The following is a 20,941-nucleotide window of genomic DNA, read 5'->3' on the forward strand; positions in this document are numbered from 1 at the left end:
AAGACCATTCCCAAGAGAATGGGCAGACACTTCAGGGAAACTGAGGCCTTCTCAGACTCGGGAAATTTAAATTCAAAAAATATTTTAGTTCTATTCTCCAAACTGGCAGGGCCTAGATTAGCAGTTTACAAGGACCATCGCCCTGGACTCCAGCTGCTTCTGGCCTCCACTTCCTCATGTCAGTTTCCTCTGAGACCTTTCTCAGCCTCCTGCTGACCACAGCTGCTCCCGACAGAGCACACAGAGCTTCAAGAGAGGAGTCTCTGCCTTCAACCCCTAAGCTCAGGCACTCAGGCCACTCCTGGGGACAGGTGGCTACCAACCCCATCTGCAGATCTTCTTACGGGTCTCAGCCACAATGTCTATTATTTTCAGTAGGAAGGTCAAGAGAAGGGACTCAAAATTCAAGCTGGGATTGTAAAAACCACTTGTTTATCTGTCCACCTGCACAAGGGGACACTCAGCAAGTACAAAATAAGAACAAGACTCTGCCTTCTCCACAAACACACTCAGACCACACTAATGAGAAGCCAGCAAGTGCAGGCAGGGCCGATCCCTTTCCCGGCCACCTCAGCCCTCTTGGTCTCCTTCTGTTCCATCCTCAATCAAGGTAGCACTTTTTCCTGACCGGTAAATTCTGCTATAAGCCCTGGCAGCCCTATAATCCTACACGCACCTGCCTAGAACTCGAAGCTCAACTAGAATGGGAATTCAAAAAGGGCTGAAAATGGTCCAGGGCTTCTATCATCCCTGTGTGTCAGCCCTTCCAGGGAACACCTAGAGAGCGAGCCTCATGCCAGGTACATGGCCACTCCACTCTCAGTGAATACCAATTACCATCATCGGGAGAGAAGAGACCGCTGTGCCCTGGCACTGAGACCAGAGAAGGGGAGTGAGCATGAATTATGTATTACACAAGCAATAGAGATAAGAGTGAAATGGGGGGAAATCATAACCCTATTAATAATGGAAGTGCAGTTGGCAAACTCTCCACCAGGAATCATTTGCATTGCAGTATAAACAGGGAGCGTAACACCGAGCAGCCAGCAATAGCACTTCAGTAAAATGTAAAAGCCACCATTTCAAACATTAAAAGTCATGATTCAATTATAGGAATTTGTTCAGCAGAGTGTACAAGAAGAGGGCATGTGCTCTGACTCCATCTGAGCACGGGGTCAGCCCTTTCTGCACATGTCTGCCAGGAGCAGGAACCAAGGACTTGGGTCCTTGACACCTCGGCAATTACTATATCGTTATTATTAGTTGTTGAGCACTCACCATGCACACCACCCTAAACATTTCGTGTGCAATAGTGGTTAATTCTAGAACCAACTCTGTGAAGACACACTATTACATCTCCAACTTATAAAGGAAGAAAACAGGCTAAATCATTTGCCTTGCTGTAAATTTATTGATGTTGTAGTGCAAAATTTGGACAGTCTGAGCCCTGTGCCCACTTTCCTGAACACTATACTCTGGGATATTCTTGGTAGCTACTCAGGTGCCCCTTAATAAGCCTGTCCAATAGGGCTGGTGGAATGCAAAACTGGAGCCATCTTTTTAAAACAGAGTTTGACAGCAAGTTAGGAAATTGATCAACTCAAATTCTCCTCTATTTCTAGGAATCTGTATAATAGTTAACATTAGATACTTAGATATAAAAGCATTGGGTATGAAGATGGTTTTTATTACTACATCATCATGTGAAAAAATAGAAACAACCCAGATGTCTAATACTTGTTGAGTCATTAAATAAACCATGATGAAATGTTATGCATCCAAAAGAAGTGGTTGTTGATAAAGAATTTATTATAACATGGGATGTGCTTGTTAAGTGAAGCAAGCAAGATTTAAAAGGATACACTTGGTGTGAACTCCACTGGGTCAGACCATGTATAGAAAAGTGTAGGTCTACGAGGTTAATAAGCTTCTCTGTGTGTCAAAAGTATGAATGTTTCCTTTTCTATTTTCTGCATTTTGCAAGCATGTGTTACTTTTATTTTTGTTGTCATTGTTGTTGTTGTTGCAGTTTTTGGCTGGGGCCGGGCCCGAACCTGCCACCTCTGGTATATGGGGCCAGTGCCCCACTCCTTCAGCCATAGGCGCCGCCCTATTTTTATAATAGAAACCGAATATAGATAGATACAGATATCTTGACATAGGTATATAGAAATAGTGATTGATTCTGGCACATAGTGTATGCAAATCTGAAGGTGCATTCACCATCTTAACTGTAGACAATTGGAGACACCAAGCACAGTGAGAGCAGCCTTCTCTTTTCCCAGCTTGTCACCCCTATGCTCCAAGTCCTTTGGCTCCCGCTATTCCAAGGAGTCTCCCTCACTCTCTGAGCACTTCTCCCACTGAGCTGTCAGCTCAGGACTCTTTGGACCTGAAGACAAAAGCACTCTCTTCTGGGTGGGTAAAGTGCACCCAGCATATTAGGCACTTTCCTCCCTGCATCATGAGCACCAGTGATGGGGAAGCACCTGCAGCTGTTTGTCTGCACAGCTAGAACCTAACAACCCCATGCTGACTCCCAGGCAAATAAGGCACACAGAGCATCCCAGACGCTGAAGCCAGGAGTTCCTGCCCTTCCGGTGAAACTGAAAAAGCAATTGCCTGAGAGGCGCTCCTGGCTCCATCCTGACCACCCAGCTATGAGAGTTCAGGTGAGTCCCCTGAGTTCTCTGCACTGCAGTTACCCCACACATAAAATCAAAGCACTGGACTTGAGCATGTGAAGCCCCTTTTCCTCTCATAAGACTGTCTAAGCTTAAGCTCATAGGAATTTGAGGCAAATCCAAATGTGAAGTGTTTTATCGCAAATGTGGAACATTCACGTGCATGGCAGCATGAAGGCCTAGCTGCCTTCCCGGAGCAGCAGCTGACTGCACAGGCAGCAGAGGCAGTTGGGCTCTAGCAAGATACAGATTGGAGGGAGGCTTTGGGGGCCCCGGGCTGTGGAGGCCGTGGCTGGGCTCTGAGCCTCCCTGCTCGGCCAAGTGTTGCCATCTGGAGCAGACTCAGACTTGACAGCCTCCAGCAACCTGTGAGCATCCTACTGACGCAAACCCCAGCAAGGGCAGGCCAGGCCTCCTCATGGAGGAGGATGGAAGCCAGAAGATAACCAGATTCTCCAAGAGGGGAGTAGCACACAAGCAGAATGTCACAGGACCTGGGGGCACAGAAGCCTCAGAACTGCCAGGAGGCTCTGAGGCTCTGAGCCCAGGTTGTGTGGGGATGGGGGACTGGTGGCCAACCACACACCCCACTGTCCTCTGCACATTATTAACATTCCAAGGAGGAGAGGCAGATAATTAATGTCATCATGATGACTTCCTCCCCCAGCACCGTGCCTCTCCCCTGCACACACAGTCCCCAGCCAAAGCCAAATGAGGGTCTGAGATTTGCCAGAAGAGAAATGATCCCAATTAGGAAAATGACCCAGGGGCCCCCACATGCCATTCCCCTGTTCATCCTCCCCAGCATCCCTCATGAGGCCGCATACCCAAACGCTGGGTACAAGGGCATGCAGTCTGCGCTCAGTAAATGTCTGTTGGCTCTGAGCCAGGTAGATGTTCTCTTAGCTCGAATATTCCCCCCAGTGCCCCAAGAAATTCCCCCCAGTGCCCACTTCCCAGGAATGAGTAAGAACTTTTAGCATTAGCCTGGTTCTTCCCCAAAAAAGGTGACCAAAAGGTCTTTGCTGCTAACACCTGGGAAGCTCTCCTCACTGACTGTGTCCCAGAGGCTCACGGTGGCAGAGGCCTGGGGGGCTCTCACAGCTGCCTTTGCTATTTCCTTCTGGTTTGGGCCCTGCTGCCCTGGTGGCTGATGCTGTTTGTCAGCCACCACCCAGGGGTCATGGAGAAAGTTTGCTCAGGTACCTGTCATAACCCAGGTACAGCCATAGGTTATGACACCTTGTCACAGTGTCACCCTGACCTGATCTTATTGGTCTTTACATGTTGCTGTTCAGGGAGACCTCAGGAGACATCAGTGGCTGAGAAGTGGGGAGAAAGGGTGTCCCTGGAGCTCAAACTCCCCTCCCCATTTCTGCAGCAAAAGGCAGTCACAGAAATGGAAGGAGGGGAGAGCAGAGCACTTGGGGGGCCTTGTAAACCCTGGGGGTAACTGAGCGGAGACCTGGTCAGCACAGGGGCTGCCCAGGACAGGGCACCCAGTCACTCCAGTACCCCTTTTAGGAAGCAATTATGAGAAAATCATGAGGCACATAGCCAAAGACAGCACTATTCGTGAGAGTGCACAATCAGAAGTGCCACCGTTTAATGCGCTACCTTGGGCAAGACGCTTAACTCTCCAAACGTCAGTTGCATTGGCTCTGAAATGGGGAAAATAATAACATTCACTTTTGGATTTGCTGCAAAGGTTCAATGTCCTGTTGCCTGGGAAGTGTTTTGAGCAGTACTTGTCACAAGAGCAAAGTTTTCAGGGTGAGTAAATGGTATTTAGTAAATAGCCGTTACTAAAATCATATCCAAAAATAACGTATCAGTGACATAAAAGGTGGCGTGCCAAAAGAGCATGAAATAATACCTGTATGTTTCATATAAAATGTGCATATTTTTCATACAAAATGGGGCATTAGCTTTATTTCATATTGGAGTTTCAGGGTTGTGAAGAGGCAACCTGCATGTAAGTTTCACTGTTGAGGACAGGAATATCTTCACGGAATGTAGAGGGGCCCAAGGAGCCTGTTTCCCCTGAAAAGATGAAATCTTGCTCTGAGAAACACTTTCAGGCTGTCCCACAGTGACTTAGTTTCTGTGTGTGTGTGTGTAGGTGTTATGATTGTTTTTGTGTGTCTGTGCGTGTATGTTGTAGTTGTGAGTATGTATTTGTGTATGTGTGTAAAGTTTATGTGTGTGTGTGTGTATGTCCACTGCTGTATATAGATCAAGAAAACCCAAACAAACGCACAACAAAACAAAAAAACTCATGATTTCCCCCCAGGCAGTGTTTCCAGATTGTTCTCCACCACCCTGGGGGCCTGTTCAAAATCCAGATGCCTGATCAGAGGAGGGGGCGTCCTAATTCTGAACGCGTGACCAACCCCGTAGGGATTCACACAGGCAGCATATGAAGCATTTGGTTACTGCAAGAATAGGGATCTTACCCTATTCACTTTTAAAGCACCAGGGAATGGCAAAGGGCAAGAACGTGGGCGGTCTAAAAAACGGCTGTTAAATGAATGAATGAATCAGTCAATCAATTAACAATTCATGTATCTTTCCAGCTTGGAGGAAAACAAATAAATCCTGAATCTGAGAATATATGTTAAGTCCCCTAAGGATGGAAATCACGAATATAGATATTCAATAAACGTATTGAATTAATTAATTTTTACTAATATTGTTGAGAAAGAAGGCTCTTCTTTTCCTAGAAAGTCTGCCTTCCTTCACTGAGCTCGTGGTCACAGGGGAAGCACAAAGGAGCAGTATAAACTTTCTGCAGGGCCCACCCCTGCCAGCACATGCTCTGACTGCAGGCGTGTGGGCAAATCTTACCCTCATTGCAGAAGACTGAATAAGACCAAAACTGAAAACTGTAGCTGCAGCCACCTGTCAAATGCATATGGTTTTCCAGAGTTCTCAAGGCGCTTCACTTCATTTTAGCCAAGACACACTGGGGTGAGGACCATTCTCACAGACAAGATAAAGTGACTTGTCCAAGATCCTTCACTTCTCAGTAGCATCACCAGGCCATGGATCCTCTTCGTCTAACTCCACTCCCAGGATTTTTTTCTGCTACTTGGATGGTAAGGAAAAGACCATAATTTTTCTTTGCTTGCTCTTCTCAGCTCAATCATAAGCAGATTCCGACTGCAGAAACACCCAGCTGAATGCGTTGGATGTGCCCCTGCAAGGTTTAAAAAAACAAAAGATTATTTCCCAGGTGTTAGCAACTCTGATTCATCAGCTTTGAATGGCTGGACTGGTTTGGCTTGTTGACACACAAATGCAAAAGCCATTAGGAAGTTCCAGTTCCAAGACTGGATTTTGTTGTTAAGTACTGATGTCCCCAAATGTTCTCCATTCCTTACCTGGAATTTCAAAATCATGCAACAAATGTAAGATGCAGAGAAGATAAAAAATAATAATGGCAATGCCAGAGAGGAAAACAGAAAGAAAGAAGGAAAGAAAGAAAGACAATATTTTTCAAATATTTTCCCAACTGTCATTTTAATAATGGCCTAACAACAAAGTATGCTAATTTCCTTCCACAGATACCTGTGAATGCAAATGCAAAACAAATAGTAATTAATGTCTCTGTGTGAAAATCAGGCTGTTGGCATTAATTCTGCATCAGACCTGAGATTATGCACAATTCAAAATCATGGTCTGTTTTCAGCTGCAACAGTGACAATTATAAAAAAAGAAATGGCTTAGAAAAGGCTCCAGGGTTAACAGGATCCACATAGCCATCCTTGATATGATGTCTCACAGCTTCCCACCAAAATAGGTGGGAAGATCCACAGATCCAACCAGTCCTAGATAGAAAATATTCAACAGAAACAAATAAATAAAATTAATAATGCAACAATAAAAAATACAAACAAAACAATACAGTGTAACAACTACTTGTACAGTGTTAGGTATTGTGGGTAATCTACAGATGATTTCAGTATACAGGAGGATATATGCAGGTCATGTGCAAACACTACATCATTTATGAAAGGGAGTTGAGCACCCACAGATCATGGTATCTGTGAGTGATCCCGAAACCAGTCCCCTGTGGATACCAACAGACAACTGTATACACAAATACTAAGAAACGTAATCAATACAGTCTCAAATTGAGCCAACGTTTTATGAATTGTAGCATAAAGGAGAACTGATAAAACCCAAATCAGTCTTGATGTGCATATGACTTTGGAAACAAGAATCATGGGGGCTGGCAGTCACCATTAAACCCTAGTTCACAAGCAGAGACCCTCGGTCTTTGCTGATTAAAATAACCAACACCCTCTAATATGCTCCAAGAACTCCCTAAAGTCATCCTCCTGAAACCGCCAGGAATGGTTTCCTGCTTTGGTTTGTAGACTGTCATCTGCCTTCTACTTAGCAGTGGAGGAAGTGAAAGACATCCAAGGTCAGAATCGGGCAGACAAAGTCGTAAAAGGAGGGCTGGAAGCTGTGCTTCTTAGAGGTGGCGAGGTTTCAGGTACTATTTCTACCACAGAAAAGAGAGAGAGAATATCATAGAATACCCAAAAACGAATCATCTGTTTCACACTCAAAGAAGCAGGAATCAAAAGATCTCACGACAGTCCGGCAAAGCACACTGTAAAAATAGAAATCCCTCTACATTTACACTGTCCAGTATAACAGGCACCACCGGTAAGTGGCTATTTAAATTTAAATGGATTAAAACTAAGTAAAATTAAAGATTTAGTTCCTAAGTTCATAACCACATTTGCAGGACTCAGTAGCCACACTCAGCCAGTGGCCAGCATATTAGACAGCCTAGATAGGGAACACCTCCTCCCAGCAAGTTCTATCAGACACCTCCAGTCTAGAGCCCAGGAAAATAAATTCCAAGTGGGGGATCGCTTTCACATACACATCCTGCCCCACGCTATGCTGTGTCCCCAGGGGGAGACCTGCGCGGGATACAGTAAAGGAATACTCGTTCTCTGGTCTGTGGTTGACATCAGCAGATGAGATCACGAGTGCGACATTTGTAGCACTGGAGTAAAGTGGGGACATTGGTTGCTCTGGCTTCATTCCTACTAGTCAGTGTGACTTAGATGTCTTAAAAGTTATAATTCCTATCAGGCAGCTTTCCACACAGCAGTTCTTTCTGGGTTCTGATAACATTTTCCTGTTCCCATTACCCTTCAGGCTCACAGTTAGACTCGGGGTGCTGTGTTATCCCTTTTTAGGTCCCTAAACTCTTCCCACACCTTTGGAAATAATCTCTTAATAAATCTCTTGCCAGTCACCCACTCTACAGAATAACTGATGTGTTTCCTGGGGATACCCTGATGGGTAAACACCTGTCTAACTTAAGGGGATGACTTCATGAACACCTGCAGAGACGATGGGATCTGTAGCCCTCAGGGGCAAGCAGTGCATAGAAATACCTGTCTTCATTTAAAAATGGTGAAACAAAGGAGAATAACACAGGGTTTGGTAAAATTTCCCCACAAAAGATCAGACAGTAATATTTTCGGTCATATACAGTCTCTGTTGCAATTACACTGCAGTGGGACAGCAAGCAGTCACAGATAATACATAAATGAATGTGGCTGTATTCCAATAAAACTTTATTTACAAAAGCAATGAGAAGGCCAGATTTGGGCCATGGACTGTAATTGGCCCAATGATGTGAAGAAAAAGCATACATCTGAAATTTTTTTCTAAAAAAAAATAGAAGAAACTGTATATGTATATACAGTTATGTGTGTATGTATTTTTAACAAATCTATAAATAGATAAATAACAAGAAGGCATGACTTCTAAGGGGAGAAAAGGAGATGAAAAATAAACAAAGTGCAAAAGCAACATACAGGTTAAGGTAAATAACTAAGATAACAAAGGAGGCAGAGAAACAATAAATCTGCTTTTAGAATTATAGTTACATTAGAAGCAATAAAGAGCAGAATTTACACTACAGAAAACTAAGCTTTCAGGGAATAATAAACTTGAAATGTATCTTTCAGGATCTAGAGTCAAAAATAAGCAAACAGGTGACTTACATAAAGAATAGAGAAAAGTAATCTAATTTACAAAAATAAAAAATATTAGTGTTGCTTTAAAAACTCTCTAAAATGTAGTGACTCTGAGGCCAGGACCATTGGCTCACATCTGTGATCCCTATGCTTTGGGAGGCTGGAGTTAGAGAATTGTTTGAGGCTAGGAGTTCAAGACCAGCCTGAGCAGCATAGTGAGACCCCCATTTCTACAAAAATTTAAAAATTACCCAGACAAGGTAGGCACACGTGTAGTCATAGCTACTCAGAGATTGAAGTAAGAGGATCACCTGGCCATAGGAATTCAAGCCTTCAGTGAGCTATGGCCACGCCATTGCACTCTAGCCTGGGCAGAAGCGTGAGATCCTGTCTCAAGGAAAAAAAAAAAAAGTAATGACACTAAAACACCAATCAAATCCTTAAGCTGAAAAAGAAAAAGACCTAAAATTGTGAAACGAAATGGTATATGCTGCACCAAGCATAATTAACTTAAAGAAAGAAACCCACAGCTTGATAGCAAGAAAAAAATAAATTGTAAGCATCCCAGCCAGAAAGCAAAGCAAAGCAAAAATAATAAAAAACATATTGTTTGCAAGAGATTGCAAAGAAAAACAATTCAGGCTGGGTTGACCTCAGAACTCTCCTTGATGAAAAATTGAAAATAAACACAACGACCCACAATGTGGAAATGGTTAGGTGTACTTACAGAATAAGCAGATATTAGAATATTATGTAACTATCAAATGCGATATAAAGCTGTGTTCTTAATGAGATTAAAAAATACGTAGGGTAAAATGTTTAGAAAGACCCACAAAAACGGATATAGTATGTACAATACATTTATTGTATTCCTTCTAGCTTTATGTCTACTTATATCCACAAATAGGAAAACATCGTGAATACTATTTGCCCAAACTTTACTACTCATGATTTAATTCCCCAATAAGCCTGTGAAATAGTAATATTATGCCCACAGCCCAGTTAAGGAACTTGGGGATCAGAGAAGTCATGAGCTTGTTTAGATCATCCAAACGCTCAGTGGCATAACCAAGATTCCGATCAAAATCCAAAAGGGATTATTTTTCCATTACCCTACGTTAGTGAGAAGGGAGATTGAGCTCTGGGAGAGGAGAGGTGATGGGAGGACAGAATGAAGCTGAGTCCTGAGAGAAGAGACTCCCCCAGGGTCTTGGTGCTATCAGCTGGACCAGCAGAAACAGTTTTTCTTTACCCAATATAGCAGGGAAATGACCCTTCAGAATGTCATCCGTGACCCTTCTCCCTCTGGTCCTGATCTTGCCCCACAGGGAGTCTGGAAAAACCAACAGAACTCAACAGAAACCCCAGGGCTGGCTATCTTGAAGGATGACTGATGTTTCATCAATTTGTTGAGGTATGAATTCTGTGGTGTAATTTCCTTACATCTCTGTGGTGCTTCTCTGTTTACAGTTAGAAAAACACTGGGAAGAAAGTTACCATTCTCTATTCCAAAAAAAAAAAACAGATCAGGAGCAAAACTACAAAGACCATGCACAGCTCTGAAAGGTCTACTTCTTCAGAAGGGACATTTTGTAAGGTCTAATTTTCATATTGGGCTTACTGATGGACTTAAGTCTTTGGGAGGTTTAAAGGTGAGCATTGATAAAACAACCAAAAAGGAAAGAAGAGAAAGAAAAAGATCTTTAAAAAATGGGATACCTTCCTCCCAGCAGGGCCAATAGAGAAGGGTGTATTTGTTCTGGACTTTGAAGTTCTTCGTGGCATGAGAGACTTATTCATCCTACTTGTCTTTATAAAGCATCAGGTATAGGATTCGGCTCACATGATACAAAGAGGCATCAAAATATTGTCCCCATTGCCTGGATCAAACAGTCTGGAAAGGCGGAGGTGGGGATGCTTAACAAGGAAAGAGAATCACAAAAACCATTGTGTGATTTAGAAAGCTCAATCTGTGAAACAGGCAAGCAGGAGAGCTTTCTTACATTGTGCAAACATTTATTTAAATAAAACCAAAACACATCCAAAGCAATGCTATACACATACATAACTATATAAAGACATGAACTGAACATGTTATCACATTTATGATGTCTGGTTGCCTTTGAGGAGGGAAAAAAAAAATTAGGAGAATTAGAACACAAAGGACTTCACATCTGCCTTTCAAAATAACCAACCCAGGAATAGATTAACAAGCTGTGGTATACGCATACCACGGAATACTATTCAGCCGTTAAAAAAGATGGAGGCTTTTACATCTTTTGTATTAACCTGGATTGAGAGGGAACACATTCTTCTTAGTAAAGCATTCCAAGAATGGAGAAGCAAGAATCCAATGTACTCAAATTCTAGTATGAAGGCAATAGGTGATCTAATACATACTCTCATAAAAGAGAAACTCAAATCAATTCAAGATGCGGAGCAGGGGAATGAGGGAACAGGGACAGGGGAGGAGAGGGAATGGGATCATGGTGTATGGCACACCTCTTGGGGGCAGGACACAATTATAACAGGGACTTGACCTAACATATACAATTACGGTAACCTAATTTTACCCTCAGTGGATCCCAAACAATAAAAAAAAAAAAATTCTTAAAAAGAAGGCTCAAAATAAAGACAACATACAAAGCAAATACAGCATGTAATCACAGTCAAGTGATGTTCCTCAAGCAATCCTGTCTGTGCTGTTAGACTTGGGATCGTGGCTCCCTTTGGCAGGGCAGAGGGAGATAAAAAAGTGGGGAGCAAAAGGAGAGGCTGGTAGTTCTGGGTTTTTTTTTTTTTTTTTTTTTTTTGCAGTTCTGGTTATATGACGATGGTCCCTTTGTGAAAATTTGACAGCTGTACAATTATGATATGTGCCCTTTTCCATGGCGTGCAATTTCAACAAAGAGCAGATAGATAGAACAGGGTAGAGGATCGGCATTTGTTGATTTAGAGTGGCAAATATATGGGTGTGAGCTGTAACATCACTGCTCTTTTCTGTATTTGTAAACATTTTTTCTGGTTATATAAATAAGGAAAACTACAAAAGACAACTCTAGATGCCATATGTTGGGTTTAGGGACTAGGGTAGCAGACAGGTAGGAAGTCAGTGCAAGAGCCCACATTAAAGAAGATGAAACTAGGAGCATGACAGCAGGGAGGAGGTGAAGGCCCAGAATCCACAGGGCCTGTGACCCTGAGCCGTCCCTCCGGTCCTCTACAGGAGGTGTGATCGACACCATGCATCCAGGTCACAGCCATCCCCGAACACAGGAAATGCCCTTAGCCAAGTGGGTGAGGTGTGTTTGGCCCTGAATTCCCTTTGCTGATGCCCACCCTCCTCTGATCCTGAACCCTCAGTCAGTCATCCCCTCAGAGCCCTATAATTGGCTTGAACACTAGACAGCAGACTCCCCGGGAGGGGTATAATCAGTGTGATTAGTTTGTCTGATTAACAAGCTGTCGTTCTCCACCATCACCCACCTGAGAGGAGGCTGCAGAGCTCTGACAGCAGGTAGACGATGGCTCGGGGCCTGATCGTGCAGCAGGGTGCAGGGACACTGTAGGCAGCCACTCTGAATGACATGGAGCACCAAGCCCACAATAGCACACTGCCCAGAAGAAACTACGGAAGAACAAAGCAGTGGGAAGGAAGGCCAGTGCTAACCAGCAACGCCCAGCATCTCCACCTGGTGGCGCTCTGTGGGTCCCTGCACATCCCACAGACCTGGCTTCCAGCTGGGACTTTTCTCAGAAACCCACAGGCAAAGGGTTTCTGCCTCACTCCCTCAGGAGGAAGCAGCATGGGCCTGAGCATCTGTCCCCTCACCCTGCCCATCCTGTGAGAAGAGAAATGATTGATCTGATGGGTGAGTAAAAGGAGATTTCCATGCATTGCACTGTATTTCCCAGGGTAGGGCTGCTATTCTGAATCTTGAGAGCCTCTGTCCATCTCTCTGTCCCCTCTTCCTCTGGGCATTCATATTCTAATCAGAGTGAGCTTGCTTCTCTCTATCCTCTCTGCAGTAAGCCCAGGGGATGGTTCCCTGCCTCCAGCAGACCAAAAGGGCCCCTGCTCTCTTGACTTCACCCTCTCACCCTGCAACTGGTTGAAAAAAACCAAGTCAACCCAGAGGCCTGGGGAAAAGAAAAGCAAACTCCTTTTAGCCTAATGTTCCCAGTTCCTTTCTCCTTCCTGTCCCTTTGTCCTCTGCACATACCACTGAAGACAGAATATATTCCTCTACCCACTGAGGCTGGGCTCATCCATAGGATTTGCTTTGGCCAAAGGAATGTGAGTAGATGTGATGGTGCATCAGATCCAAGACTTGCTGTGAGGAGAGACATCACATTGTTCCACTCAAGCTTCTGCTCTGCTCCTGCCATGGCTGTGGGGAAAGCATAACCAGCTGGCCCACTGGCCCATGGAGAAGAAGGCACATTGGACACTGGACCCAACCTGTAGTCTGGATTCAAACCCAGCCTGGATCAACTGACCTGAAGATAGATGAGTGAGAATAAATGATTGCTGCTTGAAAACACTGACTTGTGCAGGGCTTTGTTATGCAGCACTGTTGTAGCAAGAGCTAGCTGATGCATCCTACCCTTCCTTGTTCTCCAGTTCAGTAGAAAAACCACCACCTTGGGTTATAATGCTAATATTTTGCAATAAATTGGCTGAATTCTTCATGTTTTTACTTTATCATCCAGGCCCATGGAGAGAAATTTCAGTAAGTGGTAGAATTCAAGCATTAAGTCTGGGGTAACCATTTGTCCCAGGGTGCCGACCCAACCCTGGATAATGCCTGTTATACTAGTATAATTAATAATAACACCTTTCTCCCCAAATATACACCCTAGTTTGGATTATTATAGTCCCCCTAAATAAACCCAACAATTTACCTGACCCATGTCTTTCCTATGATAGCCATAGGCACCTCTTTGTGGTCAGTAGATACTATAGAATTTTTTTAACGCCATGCTCTTGAAGTCAGACGGCCTTGACAGTGATCTCCATGGCAGCAGGTGAGTAAAAGTAACTCTCCCTAAATGCAGTCTATCTGTATAAGGTTTTATAAAAGTGCTATGGGGTATTTTCTGAGAAATAAACTCCTTAATATGACTTCATGGTAAAAGTTCTATTTCTTTTATTCTCAGGAGTCCTAAGAAAGAAAAATATACCCCCTGGCAGTGTTCCATAAAACTAATGATGTGGGGGAATACGTGAATAATTGCCTGAATCGCTGGGTTACATATCTGTTAGGAAGTCTCTTGGCAATATAAGGAAGGGGCTCAGGACAGTTAAATTGAAGTCAAGTGAAATAAACTCCTGCGCCATCAGCTAGACTGTCTTGTGGGTCAAGGGAACTGTGGCAGCCCTCTGCTTACCTTGGGAAGGTTGGGTCTCTAAGTCTTCTGGGCTCATAGCAACAGGGACACAGGATGCCTGGAGGAAATGAGGAATAAACAGGCAGAGGCATGATATTGCAGGGTCAGAGAGGGCAGAGCCTGGCCCAACTCTGCCAGTTACAAATCAAAAGTTCAGATCAGTGCCCCACACTTTAGTTCTAAGTGATGGAGGGGCCAGATGTGACCCTTGGAGGGTGTCCATTGGGTCCCAATACAATAACAGACACCGTCCTCCAACTAGGGAGCATTGGGTGTGCCTCTTACGTGTCAAGAATCAGTCTCCAAAAATGGATAGTCCAAAAACCACAGATGACAGCAGAAAGGGAAAAGTACCTAAGAAGAAAGTGCTTTAAATGATAAAGAATGATACATCCTAACCTCATTCCTGTATGTGGCTCAGTAGTGATTAATTTCCTGAACCCTGGCACGCTACAATTGTCTGAGGAAAGCACCACAAAATATTCTTTGTCATCGATTAGAGAAAATGCGGAAATGCTTAACATGTATTTGATATGTGCAAAATTAAGTTAATATATCCTACCAGTATTTGTTGGATACTATTTCTATACCAGACCCTGCCTGAGGCACTGGAGATGGGCAGAAATGAAAGAGACGGAGTCCCTGCCCTCATGCAACCTAGCTGCACACGACAATCTCTAGGATGGCTTTCATGAGCACCACCAACTCCTGGGCCTCCCCCAGGAAGAACGATGCCAGAAACTTCAACTACAGTTGAAAACCGCTTGACCAACCCAGATGAATAAATGGATGCACAGAGTCTAAGTGTGGGGTTGTTCCTTGGGCAATAATAATGTTGTGCTTCCTAATATTACACTTCCAAGATTACTAAAATGAAAGGAAATAAAGTCTTCATGAGAACGCCAGGTAATGAAATCTAAAAGATCCAAAAAGCAAAGAGAGGATGTCCTGAAACATGCAGTCAGCCCAAGTCCCTTCTCATCCACGCCATTCTCAGCCGTCAGAAGACTGATACTCATTAGCAGCAGAGGCTGTCCCGGAGAATACAGCCATCCCTCCAAGTCCTCAGGGGATTGGTTCCAGGACCCCCTGAAGATACCAAACTCTGCAAATGCTCAGGTCCCGACTATAAAACGGTATAGTATTTACATATAACCTATGCACATCCGTGAATATATATTAAGTCATTCCCAGATTATGTATAGTATCTAATACAGTGTAAACGACTTCTGAGTAGTTGTTGTATTATATTGTTTAGGGAAGAATAACAAGGAAAAGAGTCTATACATGGGGCGGCGCCTGTGGCTCAGTCGGTAAGGCGCCGGCCCCATATGCCGAGGGTGGCGGGTTCAAACCTCGGCCTCGGCTGAACTGCAACCAAAACATAGCTGGGCGTTGTGGCAGGCGCCTGTCATCCCAGCTACTTGGGAGGCTGAGGCAAGAGAATCACTTAAACCCAGGAGTTGGAGGTTGCTGTGAGCTGTGTGATGCCACGGCACTCTACAGAGGGCCATAAAGTGAGACTCTGTCTCTACAAAAAAAAGAAAGAGTCTATACATGTTCACTGCAGACCCACTCATCCCTTGTGTGTGTGTGTGTGCAAATATTTTCAATCCGTAGTTGGTTGAATCCCCAGACATAGAATCACGGAAAAAGAGGGAGGACTGTAATTCAGACTATTCTTCCATCATGATATGGAAATCTGGATAAAAGTCCTTGAAATCTAACAAGATAGAAAACCAGTGTGCAGAGCCCAAGACACTGAGGCACGTCCTTTACTTGCAGGTTCTATTGTGCCTCCGTGTCAGCACCAGCTTTCCAATTCCATGTCTTCCTTCTTCTCACCCCCGCGCCTTCAAAACAAACTGAGGCATCAGCGCAGTTGGGGCCATAACTCTCTCCTAAGACCTACATGTGAACCCCACATCCATTTTCTCTCCCACATGGCACCTGAACTATTTTAAACCATCTGTCCAATGGACTCAACCAGAAACCTCCACCAATTATATGCTCTCCTTCTCATCCCCAAACCTCAGTTAGTCCTTCCTTCTAAATCTCATGAATCCCAGTTCTCCCAGTCCACAGCCTGTCCACTCTCACCCGGCTGTCCAGCACATCTCCCCAGATTGTAGGAGAACCCCTGCTTCTCTCCCAGGGCGCCTCCCTTTAAATCCACCCCATACACAGCAACCAGAGTGATCTTTCCAAAACAGACATGTTCCCTGTTGGCCCCTGGAAACTTATCTGCAGCTTTGTGCTGTCTTTAGAGTGAAATCGCAGCGAGAGTGCGTCTCGCTATAGGTGTGGCGTCCTCAGTTTCTCTGACTCCTTGCTTTCTCTCCCTTTCAATCCATCGTTAGACCTTTTCATCTAACCCCGGGAACTCAACTGCTCCCTCCATCCCATTTCTCTCTTTACCCAAGCACCGCCCCTTCACTCCACAGCACTCTACATGGTTCTCCAAGACAGTATCCCAAAGTCTCCCTAACATCACTGACAACAGACTCTCATGTGAACCTGAGCAATTCCCTCTCCTCCCCTGAAAGATAAGAAAAGACAGCCTCAGTTTAGTCCTATTTGTGACTGAGTTCATGTGCCTCGTTCAATTCCTGACTCAAAGTAAGTGTTGGAAAAAGAACTTTTTGAATATTAAATGAACCCATGAGCTGAAGACTATTGCGTATTCATTCAATACATAGTAGAGCCTTCGTAAGTTGACCGCCTAAGGAACTGTATAAACGGGTCAACATAAGGAACCACTGTACTGATACGTACATGAGGTGTACACCCGGTCCATGAAAATCAGGTCAACTTTAGGAGGTGGTCAGTGTAGGGAGGTCAACTATGGAGGTTCTACTGCCTATTAACCAAGGGCCTACTATTTGTCAGGCACTCTTCTTGGTGTATGAGACACATCAGTAAAAAACACAAAACTTTCTGCCCTGCTGGGGATTATTTTTCAGCTTGAGTGAGATATTTATTTGCCTATTAACAAACATGTATTGAGCATAGAATCACGGCACACACAAAAAGATGGGGTAGCCTGGCTGGACATGTGCAGGACGGGTTGGTACTGAAATACTTGTCATTGCCTTACTATTACAGTCCCGGAACTTCCCTGCATCTCCTCTTTTTGCTCTAATATAAAAAGTAACATGCACGGTGCATGCTCGGTCAAGGCTCAGGGAACACATGATGACCGAGTACCTCCTAGAGCTCCTCTTGCGGCCCTTAGAGACAGGTAAGCATATGAGCTTTAGGAAACAAAGGAGAAGAGAAAGAAACAATTTTTCTAAGCCCCCTTCAGAAAAAGGGAAAAGGGGGTTGCAAAATCCAGAGAACGGGGAGCAGGGGCTGATCTTTATGACCTAGTGCAGAAGCTTGAGCCAAGGCAGCCTGTTTCAGGTTTTACTATAAGGTTATTTACATAGTCGCCTAATTATTATGCTTCAATATGGGGGGAGGAGAGAGCAAGTGCTTTTCTACTCTCTATTTGCCTTCAAGATCTGAAGGTAATAAATTGTTCCTTTTATTCTTAATTGGTACATGCTTCTTCCAATTTCTTTCCTTTAAAAAAAAATCAATACACAGTTTGTGAGACCTTTAATGGAAAGTAAAGAACTGTGACTAGACTTTGCCCTTATTATTAAGATAATCTGTCAGCATTTATCCTTTAAAGGGGCCTCAGGTAAGGCAGACTCATGGTCAAAACTTAAAAAGGACTTGAGAAATATAATTGCATCAGGCCATGCCTGATGAGAAGCAATGTCTCCTCTGCAAAGACGTGGGCTGTAAGTCTGGTCTGCCCAAGGCAGAGGTCTCAGCATCTTGGAAATGTTGTGCCCAGCCACTGCCCACTGCCCTGGCCAAGCTCCTGCCCCCACCAAGCTTCGGGAAGTGACTACTGCTGTTCCCAGTGAGCCTGACCAGAGGCAGAGGCCACTAGTAACCTTAACCTCACATGGGCAGGCCCTCGTCAGAGCCTCTCCCCAACCCTAAAATTAACCAGCAAGTTTTCGGAAGGGGAGGTGGACAGACAAGTGTGGGGGCCATGTTTGCTATTTGGAGTCCAAAAGAAACAGGAGCCTGAGAACTGGCTCCTTGGGTCTGAAAAACTGTAATTGTTCCCTACCCTGATCTGCCAGGCAGGCACCCTGAGAGTGTCAGAAAAGATGGGTGAAGGGTCCTTCACTCAGGAGGGTGGGCAGAGCATGGGCAAGTCTGAAATCAACCAGTGAGCACATAAATGGGGGAGGATGGGTTTGAGTGAGGCCCTACGTGCAATGCTAACTCTATGTACCTCATTGCTCCTGGGTAGAACAGAAAGCATGCTTCAGTTTAACCTCTGCACAGAGTATCTGACATAGAAATTTTTATTCCCATTTTATAGACAAGGGAGTCAGGTCTCAGAGAAGTTAATTAACCTTCTGAAGGCCACACAGCCAAGTGTCAAGGCCACAGTTCACAATCAGCCTGTTCCATGTCTTGGGTTATGTTTACTGCGCCAAGCAAAGAAGACAACTTAATGCAATGTTGAAGAACATGAGCTCTAGGACCCGACTGCCTGGGTTTAAATCCTGCCTCTGCCACTTGCTAGCTGTGTGGCTTCAGGCAAGCTACTTAGCCTCTCTGTGCCATAGTTTTCTCTTCAGTAAACGGGGACAAATAGTTGTGTATTTATCATTGTGCGATTAGGAGAATGTAAATGTGTTAATATTGTCAAGTTCTTAGAAGACTACCTGGTATATCGTGAAGACTCTATACATGTTTCATGTTTGTTAAATAAATAAATGAAGAAAGGGATCTTTCCATTCTCATTATTCAAGAGCTTTTCCAATCCCTAGACTCAGAGGTGCTTTACAATTCCCTGTCCTCATGGAGTCTGCAAAGTGCTTTGGTTGCTATGACCTCATCTTCCTGTCATGACAGCTGTACAGAGAAGAAAGGAAGACTAGGCCCATGATACACTGAGACCTAACAACATGAGGACCTTCCCAAGGTCATTCAGCAGATGGAAAAAAAACAAGGACTCCACCTTGAGCTTTATGACCTTGAATCTATGCGGTGCACACTCTCTAAATAAAAGCATGAGCTTGTGAGTCCATGCATGAAAGCTTGTCCTTGTGTCCCCAGTGAGACCATGGAGCAGACCACTGCTGCCGTTCTACCCAGACTCATTGCTTCCATGTGCTCCGGGGACACTCCTCAACCCTCTGTACAAGTCAGGGATGCCCAGTTCCAAAAGCTTCTGTGAACACCCCGTTTTGTCTCTCCTCTGTTTTCAGGGGAGGAAAATTCTCTAGGGTTGACACATTTTGAACCAAGGACAATGTAGTGTTAGTGACTTCTCGGAGTCACATGAGTTCAGTGAGTAGGGAACTGCACCAAGAGACCAAGCTTCCAGTTAATTTTATGAACCTTCTATGTATTGCCTAATAGGAGTGTTCAGCCCCATAGTTCCCTGTTCTTTGTGCAATCAATGACCTACATTATAGAGAAGTTGGGGTTGGGCTGGGGGGATAGGAAAAAGGAAAAGAAATTTAAAAAGTACTCAGTTTTGTTGGGAGGAGGGATGGGGCAGCTGGATCTAGATGGAGGGAACAAGTTGGGGAACTTGGGAAATCAAGAGTTGGGAGCCTTGAGTTGGGAAGAGCTGAAGATGAGTGTTTTCAGGGACATGGAGAAGTGACTGGTAGCAACGTCCACGGAGGCACAATGGAGACTCAAACACAGGCGTCAACACCAGTGTCTCAGAGCCGGTTATCATCCCAAAGTGAGGTGTGCAATGTTCAGTGTCTGTGCCATTCCTGTGATGGGGAAAATGAGGAACAAGGACACATGTGACTTCCAGAGCCCCTCCTGGACATTTAGCCCACAGGCCCATGGCCACAGGCTAATTCTCCTCCCCCACATCCCAGAGGTGGGGCCTGAGTTCCTGATCTTCCCCAATCAAGTCAAGACAGGCTTGACCCAAGCTGCTCCCCAAGGGGCTGACGGAAAAATGCCCACATTTTAAATGCATGTTTGCTACAATTTCTAGATTATAAAATCAATACAGACTTATTTGAAAAGAACTTGGATCTGTCGGTGTACGCACACACTTTCTTCTGCAATGAATCAAAGGATTTATTACCAGTGGTTCATTTGGGAGGACTGTGGATGAGAAGGAAGGCTTTGGATTTTGTTTTTGGACAGCTTTAAATTAAGGATGAAACTCCGGTGTGTGTGTGTGTGTGTGTGTGTGTATTTAAAAAATATCTGGGATGTGGTGGGGATTGCGGGCCACTTTTTTGTCTTGTTATGCTGTCGTCTGTCTTCTCTGCACTAAAAGAAAGAGGAAAAAGAATGAGTTAACGATGATTTACTTTCAATAATTTGAAAACTGAAGAAAAAATTAAATCAGAATTAATCACACTTATCCAGACACGGGCACTCCTATTGTTTTAGTACATGTCCATCATGGTGAGGATTATTCTATACCTAAATTCTAAACTCATTTTTATTTGTCCTTTTTTTATTTTATACCATAGCTAATTTTATATGCCATTAAATATTTTAGGAATTTTTTTTTTTTTGCAGTTTTGGGCCAGGGCCATGTCTGAACCCACCACCACCTCCTGTATATGGGGCCAGTGCCCTACCCCTTTGAGCCAGAGCCTTTCTACAAAATAAATTCTTTTCTCTATTTTTAGTAGAAACAGGGTCTCGCTCTTGCTCAGGCTGGTCTCAAACTCTTGAGCTCAAGCATTTCTCCCACCTCAGCCTCCCAGAGTGGGAGGATTACAGACACAAGCCACTGTGGCTGGCCAAGATAGGTTTTAAATCTACAAGCTCTCGTGTTCATTGAGTGCT

The sequence above is a fragment of the Nycticebus coucang genome, chromosome 21 (genome assembly GCF_027406575.1).
Source record: "Nycticebus coucang isolate mNycCou1 chromosome 21, mNycCou1.pri, whole genome shotgun sequence".
Taxonomy (NCBI): Eukaryota; Metazoa; Chordata; class Mammalia; order Primates; family Lorisidae; genus Nycticebus; species Nycticebus coucang.